The sequence below is a fragment of the Emydura macquarii genome, unplaced genomic scaffold (assembly GCF_026122565.2).
Source record: "Emydura macquarii macquarii isolate MOO-44397 ecotype Brisbane River unplaced genomic scaffold, CSIRO-AGI_Emac_v2 contig_2473, whole genome shotgun sequence".
Taxonomy (NCBI): domain Eukaryota; kingdom Metazoa; phylum Chordata; order Testudines; family Chelidae; genus Emydura; species Emydura macquarii.
Window position 1 is genome coordinate 20,385,236 of NW_027132610.1, and position 7,275 is coordinate 20,392,510.

At 44.4% G+C, this 7,275-nt stretch overlaps 1 long non-coding RNA gene across 1 annotated transcript; it reads right to left on the bottom strand.

The window, feature by feature from the left end:
• Positions 1 to 1,092, bottom strand: LOC137162847 (uncharacterized). The gene is made up of 2 exons (XR_010922523.1): positions 631 to 1,092; positions 1 to 122 (listed from the first exon to the last, which is right to left on the bottom strand). It is a non-coding gene; the product is annotated as an uncharacterized lncRNA (long non-coding RNA).
• Positions 1,093 to 7,275: the final 6,183 nt, after the last annotated feature.

Below are 7,275 nucleotides of genomic sequence, written 5' to 3' on the forward strand. Positions count from 1 at the left end.
TGTAGCGCACTGAATCTGTGAACTTTGTTGTAATATCCATGACTAAGCTTCTATCAGTTCATTCATGTAAATTATACTGCAGGCAAATTCTTCATTTGAAAATACACTGAACAAGCTCTGATCTGTAGAGACAATACCAGGAAGAGAGAGTTGTGGTTACAAAAAAGGGCTTGAATTAACAGCAAATAGGAGGAATTTACCAAAACAGCAGTTAGCTGGAAGTCTATATATGTAATAGCACAAATTATATAATCTGCAAAGACAAGATTAATTGATATTTTTGCCTGCCGCCTCTCCTATTAACACCAAATATCTTTATCTCATCTACTTAGGTTACAAGAGCTTAAAAATAATCTTATTTGTATAATATACTTCCTTGGACACTTCTTACAATTTCACTTCCTTATAATTCCTTTGCTCCTTTAATTCAGCTCAGGATAGTGTTATGACTATAATTTTAAGTGTAGTTAGACAGTGAATACTTAATATATTATGTTTTCTGCTGTATAAGAAGGACTACACAGGAATAGGAGAAAGAATGCTATTGTAGTTAAGCACAGAACTGGAAGTGAGAGTATCCGCATTTTATACCCAACTTAGCCATGGAACTCTGTCATGGGGTTCACTCACTTCTCACAGTGCCTCCTGCTGGCCATCTTGGGAATTAGCTCAGCCGTCTTGCACTCTCCCTCCGGTGATATCTTTCCCTTGTCCTGCCTCGGTCTGCAATTCCACTCACTCCCGGATCTGCAACCGCCTTTTCGTGGCTTGTCCCTTTGGTCACTAAGGTCCTCCCTTTCCAGGGAATTCACAGTCTTTCCAGACCTGCTGTCTGTCCAGCATTTGAAATGCCCTAGGCGAATCACCATTGGCTGGTAGGGGAACCCAGGCCCACCTTGTACACAGGATTCCAGTCCAGGGACCCTCAGCTCAGCAGTCCAGGGCTTTCCGCTCCTTCCCTAGACTGGTTCTCCTTTCTCTCTCTGGGTCTACCAGTTCCAAAAAACCCCTCCCTCTTCCCAGGGCATGACTGCAGCCAACACACTCTGCAGTCTCTAAACACTGCTTCCCCTTTCCCAAAGCATGACGGCCTTTCTTAGCAGCAGCCCTTGCTGCTTCTAAATTTCCTGTCTTTGTAACTACAGCCCAGCTCATTCCTCCACAGCTGGGCTCCCTTACTCATTGGGGTATTACTTGGCTGCCTGATTCCTCCTAATTGTGGCCTGTTGGGTTAATTAGCCTCCTTCTTTGCCTTCATTAACCATTGCAGGGCAAGTGAGGGGTGAACACCCCATCACAATCTCCCTTATGACTTTGGGCCTGATGCTAAACCATTGATGTCAATGGGAGCTTTGCCATCAGCTTCAGCGGGTGCAGCATCTGGCGTACAGAGTCCAGCCTTACAAAGTGCTGAGTGCCTCCTGGGAGGTGCTCAATCCCTGCTGACTTCAATGGGAACTGAGGGCACAAATTGTGACAATCGGAGGAATAGATGTGTCAGTTTATTAATTGCTTTTTGTTTTGTGAAATATCATTTATTATTGTAGCAGTTGTGAATTAGATCACCCATTTGCCAGCAGGGTCCTGACTATGTCTGGAAAGGTGTGACAAAGGCCAGGAGTCATCAGCAGTGAATGGCTCTCACTGGCTTGAACAATGGGATTTCTGCCAGTAGGGCCGTTGCCTTCGATGCTAGTATTTCCCCTGCCACCATACACACACTGAGCACATGACTGGAAGAGCTGCAGTTTTTCTCCAGCTGACCACCTGAAAAGATGTTACAGACTGTTTTTAGAAGGAAACATGCTCTCTAAGCTAGGAAAGCCCTACTGTCACCAGCAAGAGAAGACATGCTGGAGAAGTGGGACAGGAGGGGCTTGCCTTCCTCACCAGGATACTGACCAAAGGCCCAAGAACTCTCCAGAGTGGCAGGGGCATGCACAGCAATCAAAATTTGGCCACTTTTGGAGGGGCACTTTCTGTGACCCCCTAGCCAGAGGAGCTGTCTTCCCCCGTGGCAACCCTGGGGCTGGTGGAGCTCACTCTCCCCCTCTCCTCCCACAGGCGGTGGAGCTAGCTCCCCCCTACTCCCGCAGCTCTGCAGCTGCTGGAGCTGACTCTCCCCCTACAGCCAGAGGAGCTTGCCCTTCCCCCTGCAGTCAGAGGAGTTGGCTTTCCCCCTGTGGCCTGGGGGCTGGAGGAGCTTGCTTTTCCCATCCTGGCCCTGTAGGAATTCTGTGCCTCACCAGTTGGAGGGGCCTGGGCCCCTGCTTGCCTCCCACTTATGCACACCTCTGCAGTGAGGTGAGGACTCTAAGAGGGGATTTGCATTCAGGTTTTTGTTGTTTTGCCTACATTTTTCATCTCTTCTGTGCTAACCAAGAGTAAAATATGTGTGTATTTAAGAAGTTCCTTTGCACAGCCTGTCGGTCCTCACTTTAACTATCAGGTGATCATCAAAGAGCTAAACTATACACTGGAGTGCCCATAAGTTACTGGGGTGGCTTGGGCAGTTCAGCACTGATCTCCAGGCCAATGGCAGTGGGAATGCAGGGTCTCACAGCTCAAGGGTGGGTGCCCACAGGGCATATGCCCCCCCCGGAATGTGCCAGAGAGGCCATGACTAGAGACAGTGACTGTATGCTGCTTGGACCCAATTGGCTTGAGAGCATGTGAGATTCAAAGGTGAAGTCTGTTTGTAATAGGCTGATGACTGACTGCAGGGGAGACAAGGTGGATGCGGGAATACCATTTTACTGGACCAACTTCTGTTGGTAAGAGAGACAAATTTATGAGCTAGTGGGGACACAGCCAGGGTGGTAACACTAATAATTTCCCATTAGGTGTTCAATACCTTTCAGGATGTAGCCCATAAACACTAGATTCTTCACTGCTCCCATGTGTAAAATAGGGTTGATACTTGGCTGCCTCACAATGTATTGAAATCTGTCAGTGCTTGTTCTTTTCAGGATCAGGCCCAGAACACTGTAAGGATAAAGAACATTGCCCCACCAGGGTGGAAGTGGGAGCATTTATAAAGCTCTTTGATTCTCGAATGGAAGTGGCTCTAAGCACAGGGGGAGGCAGGAGTTATTATCATAAACATTCTATCCCCTTAACTTTTTAAATAGTGAAGATATGATTAAGATGATGAAGGGACCTGAATGCCCATAGGAAACTGGTAGGTAAATGGCCAGCTGGGATTTCTGACAGTTATATCTTACAATTTATTACCGCAAAAAAATGAATCAACTCAAAACCATCTGGCTGTGCACATAGCTGACCTCTATAAATACGTGTTCTTACTATTAAATGTATTTTCTTATGGCAATATTTTAATTTTGCTGTAAAATGCACTCTGAGCTAATCCGCTCTTAGATTGTGGAGAACTGAAAGTCTTACATGGAGAACTGAAAGTCTTTGCCACCGTTGAGTTCAGGGTCTCAAAATTTTGCATTGCTTCTGCAATAGTTGCCAATGTCACTGATACCTACAAGAGTGCAAAGAAGTTACTTACACTGGTTTAAATATAATTGGCATCTTCATCTGTAGACATGTAAAACTCTGAAGGCCTGAACTCAAGTGTCAGCAGGTAAGTGAAGGAGAAACTGGTATTAGATTATCTGTATTTGTAACATTTAAATGTACACATTTGTTCTTTTAATGTGCCTGGATCTTAAATCAACTTTGGTTTTACAGTAAAACCTTGCCAATTCACATTATCTCAAATCATGTTAATGACTAAGATTGTGGATTACTAAATTTTGCAGATAGCAAGTAAAGGATATGTCATGACCCCATGACAAATCTGGTTTGCAGGGCTCCTAATCAGCTGGCGCATCACTATTACCCAGGGCCAGCAGCCTGCTAGCAGCTGATTGGGTGGAGAGACCATGAAACCTGAAGCTACATCAGGGAGGCCTTCCTGGGCCCTGATTGGAGGAAAATCTGGACCTCTGATTGGTCAGAGCTCCCTAAGCGCTGTAGAGGAGGTTGTTTGTACAACTGGCCTCTCTGTGACTCCTGCTTTGACCTTTTGCCCAGTTCTGTCAGCTTTGACATTGGCCTGACTCCTGGTGATCTAAACAGTGTCTGACCCTGTCTGGATTAGTCTGACTGGCTCCTGTCTGATTCCTGGTAATCTGAACATGATCCTCTGAACCAAATTGCTACAACTGGACCTGGCTGCCTACATCCTGGCCGTGACAGGCTGGATCCTGCAAGCGCTTAACCATTTGCTTAACTTTAATAACACAAGTAATTGTACTGAAGGCAATGGGATGACTCATATGAGTAAATCACACATATGCTTATGTATTTGTCCACTTAAGCCCTGATCCTGCAATGGGACTCCTCATTTGAGTTACTGAACAAACCGTAAAACAGAGAGGATAGGGTAGTACAGCATGAAATATACTTCATTAATTTATTTTAGCAACTGAAGTTTGGATTATATTTATAATAAGCAGTATGTGTTTAAGTCAGAGAGATGTATAGAATTCCAGAAGGACAAAATTTAGCTGTTTGAATTCAAAGTGGATTCTACTTCCTAACTGCACTTTCTAAAACTGATCATTCTCTTCACAGTTGTCAAGTAACAAGTTTCACTTCATGGTCAAAATAATCCAGCTTCCATGTCATGGAGCTTCAGCCAGGAAGTAGAGCCACGTAGGGACAAGAGTGGGAGATAAAATATATGTATTTTTTTAAATTCCTCAAAAGAAAAAAACCAACCCCAAATTATGATTTTACTGCCTAGGAGGCTCCCAAAATGTAAAAGTGTAGTTGGGTTAAAAAACAAGCTAACCACACTTTAATGCTACTCAAATCTGGAGAATCCCACTGTAGATTTAAGGGAAATGCATGCTCTTTGGTGTTAGCTAACTAGATGTTTTTAGAGTTGGTTTAACATCACGTTTAAATCCTTTCTATATACAGCTTTATTTTCCCATTTGTTCCACGCTGGCTGGTGTGGTTGAACAATTTACCCAGTGTACATGTTATATCATAGATTGATGCATGGATGAAAGCTAGTTGGCAGAGACTCACAGAAGAAATGACAGAGATTATATTGGTTCTCCTAATTGAGAGAATTTGCCCTCCATTTGTTGGAGGCTTACCACCTGGGAAACTTGCTGGATATCTTGATGCTTCTAGATATGCAGGCAGCAGGAATCAGTGTGTTTTTTAATTATTTCCACTTGATGAAAGGGCTCTGTTTTTTTCTCTTGGATGCTAACTTCACCACAGCACTTCTTGCTTTTGTCATCTAGTGTTTGGATTACTGCAATGTGTTCTACATGGGACCACATATCAAGGCTATCTGGAAACTGCAGCAAGTACAGAACGTGGATGTCCACTTATCAAGTAGTATTTCCCATAGGAGTTACACATTGCATCTGTGCTCCACAATCTGCACAGACTTCTAGTGGATGTCAGAGAGAAATTTTAAGTTATTTTTGACATATAAAGCTTTGATTTGAGTCCTGGCTACTTGAGAGATCTATCTGCCCCATAATATACCACAGCATTTGAGATATGTGGAGGCACTTACTTTAGTAGTCCCCTGGTTTAAATATTTTCAGAAATGTCTGAGCTAAAAGCAGCTATGTAACATTCCTTTCATCTCTCGGATATTAATATTGCAGTATGTTGTAGTCCTTATTGCTTTGTGTGGGAAGATGGGTTAATGGAGTTAGGAATTAATTTGGCCCATAATCTGCTGGTGCAGTAATCACTGTTTAGCAGAGGATCCATCATAAGAGTTACATGTACTTTGTGATGGGATAGTTTTACAAAACTATGTCTTAGGCCTGGTCTACATTAAAAACACAGGTTGCCATAGCTATGGTACTCAGGGATATGAAAAATTCACACTCCTGAGTGCTGTAGCTTTTTCTCATGTAACCACTGACATAGATGCAGCTAAATTGGTGGACAAATGCTTCCATTGACCTAGATACCATCACTTGGAAAGGTGGAGTTCCCATAGTAACGGAAATCACTCTTCCATTGTTGCAGTCTGTGTCTACCCCACAAGAAGGGTTCCCCATTAGTGGGCCGTGCCCCTAATGTTTGGGGGGTGCATGGCGGGGCCAGGGCCAACCTCTCCAAGGGCTGGGGAGGGAGTGCCATGCTTCCAGTCCTGCCCCCAGACCAGCTCCGTCCCCAACCCTATTCCACCTCCAGGTCCAACTCTGCCATCATTCCCTCTCTGCCCCCAGACAAGCTCCCAGCTGCAGCTCCACTCCACCCCCAGACCAGCTCCACCTTCAGCACCTCTCCCTCCCCATCCCCGATTCTGCCTTCCACCCAAGTTCCGTGGCTGAGGAAGCCTTGGCTGTGCAGTCAAGAGGGGTGGGGGGAACAAACAGATGTCATTACTGGTAACTGAAAAAGTTTGAGTACCACTATTATAGCGGCATCAATAGGGTGCTGTACTGTGCCACTGAAGCACCATAGTGTAGACATGGCCTTAGAAGAGTTAGACTTTGTCTATACTAGAGTTTTTTACACCAGGGGGAACTCTACTGGAGAGGAGGTCTTAGAGAGGTTTGTTTAGAACACACCACTAATATAAACAGACTTAGTTTACATAAAGTGGGGAGGAATGCAAGCCAGTGGGCAAATAAAATCCCAAACTTTAGCTCATTTCAAGTCCTTTTCCTCTGGGTTGGCTTTATTAATACAAAAAAGATCCAAACAAGTCAGGACACTTGGTAACAACCACCAGAAGAGACCCTTCCAGCTTTTAGCAAGTTGGGTTTCACCTACCACCTAAAGCTTAGGTCGACCTATTTATAGTGCTCAGGGCTGTAAAAAATGTCACACCTTGTGCAAGATAGTTAGCTACATCTGCAGTGGGGGTTAGGTTGAGCTAGATGGATGGAAAAAATTTTCTGTCGACTCACCTACCGCCTCTCAAGGGGATGGATTTGGGTGTTCCTGTCACTATAGTGTCTACTCTACAGTGGCGTAGCCACAGCTGAGACATGCCCTTAACAGGGGGAAAAAAACACCTTTCCACCTAGTTAGCATCCTAGCAACTGTTGCTTTTTTTTTAAGCCCCATCACCAGATCAGCCATGTGATAGGTAGGAAACCTGCGTTCTGCTTGTAACGCATCATATGCTGAGATGTAAGGAGCACCTTTACAGCTTGTCATAGAGATAAGATTCTTCTTTAACCTCCTGCTGTAGAAGAAGAGCAGTATAGCCAATCCCAAGTATTCAAAAACAATGTGTGAGGCCTCAAAAAATCATGAGATTTTTAAAAA